The following is a 4,335-nucleotide window of genomic DNA, read 5'->3' as shown; positions in this document are numbered from 1 at the left end:
ATCTTTTTGCATTTGAGTAAGAAATTCTTGTTGATTCTTTTGCATTTGGAGGACCGCTTTTTGAACATCAAAACCTTGGTCATTTTCTTAATTGTATGGAGTTTGATTTTGATAACCTTGGTTTTGGTTGAAAAAGGGTCTTTGATTTTGGTTTCTCATGGGAGGTGGGGTGTATGTTGGTTGGGGGTTTTGAAAATTTTGGCTTTTGTATGAGAGATTTGGGTGGAATTTGGTGTTTTCATTGTAATAGTTGGAATAAGGGGTACCATTTTTGTATGCTTGAAAAGCGTTCACTTGCCCATTCGTTCCCCTACATTCACTTTGGTCATGTCCCAAAGTTCAACAATTATCACATATCCCACTTTGGTGATTTTGAGGCCTCTTCAAGCTTAGCCATAGCCTTCTCAAACTTCAAGTTGACAATATCAATATGAGCACTAAGTTAAGCACCCAATTGAGAATAGAGTTCATTTCATGCTTTCCTCCTCTAGTAGCCTTGCGAGGTCTACTATATTGTAAATTATGGACCGCCATTTCGTAAATTTTGTTCCAAGTTTGATTATCGTCAACTTCGGTGAACATACCATTTGATCCCATGTTGAGAATGTTTCTTGAGTCTTCATAAAGACCATTCCAAAATTGTTTTACCAAGAACCACTCGCTAAGTCCATGATGAGGACATGAGCGACAAATTCCTTTGAATCGCTCCCAAGCTTCATACATAGATTCTTCGTCCCTTTGCTTAAAACCCGTAATTTGAGCTCTTAGCATGTTAGTCTTTTCCGGAGGGTAGGATTTTTTGTAGAAAGCTAGAGCCAACTTCTTCCAAGAGTCAATTCCAAGAGTAGCCTTGTCAAGGCTTTTCAACCATTGTTTCGCGGTGCCAATTAGAGAAAAAGGAAATAAGACCCATCGAATTTGGTCTTGAGTCACTCCGGTTTGTGAAATCGCATCACAATAGTCACAAAAAGTTTCCATATGGGAATGAGGGTCTTCACTAGGCATCCCCCCAAATTGGCTTCTTTCGACTAATTGGATAAATGCGTATTTTGAAATGAAATTTCCGGTTAAGTGTTGTGGTGTGGGAGTACCATTGGGTAGGTTCCCCTCGGTTGGTACGGAATGTGATGAAAACATAGGCATTTTAGGTTGATTGTGTAATTGATTTTGTGTTGGGTTCTCCTCACCTTCTCTAGCAAAAGGGTTGATGAACTCAATAGTGTTTGGTTGAATATCTACAACCTCACCAATACCCCTCAAAGTATTTCTAGCAAGTCTTCTATTGGTTGTCAAAGTCCTTTCAATTTCGTGATCAATGGGTAACAATTTACCTTGTGATCTTCTAGACATGCAAAATATCAAACAACTCGAAAACAATTAGAACAAACCTTGAGGAGTTTTACTTCCCCAAGGCAAAGAAAGTCATACCTAATAACAATCGAAGAAAATCAAATCAAGTTAACACCGTCCCCGGCAACGGCGCCATTTTTGGTCGAGTCCGCTTTGAGCTTAGATTTCGGTTACTTGTCGTAAGGAGCACCTAGACCAAAATAATATTTATAACTTCACAAACAACTCTACTACTAGTAAAAAGGCAAGTAAAGGTCGGATCCCAAGGGACGGGTATTAATGTAGGATTTTCGATTGCAAGTAGTGGTGTCTAGGGGTGTCACAATTTGGGTTGAGATAAGAAGATCACTAAACTAAATAAAAATAAAAGTAAACAAGCAAGATGACTAAAATGAGATGTAAACAATTGAATAAAAGCACTAGGGTGTCATGGGTTCATAGGGGATTCATGGGAATTGATCTTACAAACATATTCTCAAATTATAAGCAAGCAATTATTGTTGTGATAGGATCGAGTTGGTTTATATCTTACAATCCAAGGAAGGTTTGGGTCCCGGAGCCGAATCGATTAGATTGTACAACACCTACAAGTCGACTTAATCCTTCCTACTCAACTATATGCATGGTCTAATGAGACTCGAGTTGGTTTATGTCTTACAAGTCTCATTGAAAAGGTAAGTGATGGGTAAAAATGCAAGGATTCATAGGCTCGCATTTCATCAAACATAACATGTGCATAAGTTGAGATCACAAAAAGCAAGCAAATAAATTATGAAAACATATTAAATTAAGCATGAATCATCCCCCATGTTGGTTTCCCCTAATTACCAATTAATCCTAGTTAAGGGAACTACTCACTCATCATCATGTTTAACATGTTAACAAGGTTGTCAATCACATTAACAAATCAAAATTTGATGAATAAATGAAGATGATTAACAATGATTAAAATGGGATTAAGAGAATTATACCTAATGATGATTCCAAAATAATAATGCAAAGAATAATAGAAGTACTTGATGATTGATGGAAGGTTGTCAATCTCACAGTAAACCCAAATAATCTTCAATTACCCAAAACAAAAGATGAACAATAGAGAAATTAAGGAAATGAGATTTGTATTAATACTTGATTAGAAGTTTATTACAAGATTAAAGAGAGATTAGAATAATATAAACTACACTAAAGATTAATAAGACGAACATGATAATCTAATTAGGCTAATGGGGTATTTATATTGGGGATTAGGTGCACAAATTAGGGTTACTAAGGGCTTAAATGACGATTAAGTCCTTGAGGAATCGCTCCTCTCAAGAAAAGAAGCGGGTCTCCTTTTAGCTAGTCTTTCAAAAATATGCGCATCTCAAGTGAAGAAAGATGAGGACGTGTCCGTCTGGAGTACAATCCGAGCGTCCAAGGGTTGGGACGGGCGGATTGGGGAACTTTTGGACGGACGGCATGGTGGCAGGGACGAGCGTCCTGGGGAGCTGCTGGATGGGCATCCTGGTGGCAGGGACGAGCGTCCTGGGGAGCCGCTGGACGGGCGTCGTGAGTGGTGGGACGAGCGGATTCTAGCTCAGCTTCCTTTTCTTATTTTCTTATTTTCTTCTTCCAACAATCTTCCGGGATTTTGCCGGGGATGCAAGGATCTTCTTCATCATTACCCATCTACTTCATTATGTACAACGGCCTTCTAGTCGTGTCTTCTCTTTGATGCTTGGTCATTAGATTCGATCAATTTAGCTCTATTTTGCCATTAAAATGCAAAGTTTGCACTCCTCTCCTACCAAGGAAACAAAACCTCAAAGAATATGCAAAACAAAGGACTAAAGATACTAAATGACCCAAATATGCACTGAAAAGCATAGGAACGAGGCAATTCGAGGACTAAATATGCTCAAATATTGATCACAACAAATATTCCCAAACCGAACCTTTGCTCGTCCCGAGTAAAGAGGTGACAAAACTAGGACCCTTATTTAAACTATCCTACTAATATAGCCGATATGAGATAATTAGCGGGTCTCACTCCGCCCCTTCAACTCAGAACAAGACAACCATGAGGTAGGATGCCTTCTTGCAAGGCAAGGTGGGTCTTGCCAAAATGGCGACACATCCAATCATTAAAGCACACAAAATAAAGTAATGTATGCATCTACAAAAGAATAGCCACTTTCGTCATCTAAGTGGCGGTAATTATCTAAAGGGGAAGCAATTCAAGGGTACACACTCCTTCATAGATATGGTTTCTTCAAACTACTAAGCTAAGAAGGATACCAATAAATCGCCTCCAAGTTGTGTCAAGCTAGGGTACCTTTGTCCTCAATCGTTAAATGCTTTTGTCAAGAATAGACTCCCTATGGTGTTAGAAACACTGGAGGATCGCGGAATTCCCCTTCTTGCCTAGACAAGAAGAAGGGTCGTCCCCTCTCTACCATGCACAAAAATGGGTACGATGGATAAAGGGATCAAGAGTAATTGAGTTTCATGTGGGAGTTTCTTTTGTTGTTGTTTTTCCCCCCATTTTCTTGTGGCATATAATATTTGAGAACGCTTTCTTTTTGCCATTTCTTTTGATGTTTGGCTTTTTAATACTTGACAACTTTTCAACTTTTGCATTTTCTTTTGAACATTTTCAAAGTCATCCCAATTAGTAATGAGGGTGCCTTATATTTGAAGCATAGGAGTTTTCATTTTTGTTATTCCTCTTTTCTTTTGATGCAATTTTGCAAACTTTTTGACATTTCATTTCTTGAACTCAAATTTGAATAGTTTTTGTGCCCATTCCCTTTGATGACGAAATGTATGGTAGAACATGGATGAATGATGGTTGCATGGTTTCCAGGGCCACCTTGGAATAAATGGTAGCGAAAGAGTTATCACACCACAAGTAACTCTTGACTAGGCCTTAAACCATGGGTCAAAGGATACTAGTATGACACATCCTAGGGTGTTTTACAAGTATTCAAACAAGCAAAGTCTTAA

At 38.6% G+C, this 4,335-nt stretch overlaps 1 non-coding gene across 1 annotated transcript; it reads left to right on the top strand.

Moving 5' to 3' along the window:
- The first annotated feature begins 664 nt into the window (after positions 1-664).
- LOC141634749 (small nucleolar RNA R71) lies at positions 665-771 on the top strand. The gene has a single exon (XR_012539473.1). It is a non-coding gene; the product is annotated as a small nucleolar RNA R71 (small nucleolar RNA).
- The last annotated feature ends 3,564 nt before the right edge of the window (positions 772-4,335 follow it).

Source organism: Silene latifolia, chromosome Y, assembly GCF_048544455.1.
Source record: "Silene latifolia isolate original U9 population chromosome Y, ASM4854445v1, whole genome shotgun sequence".
NCBI classification, from domain to species: domain Eukaryota; kingdom Viridiplantae; phylum Streptophyta; class Magnoliopsida; order Caryophyllales; family Caryophyllaceae; genus Silene; species Silene latifolia.
Note: the sequence above shows the minus strand (reverse complement) of the source record. Positions and strands in the feature narration are given on the sequence as shown.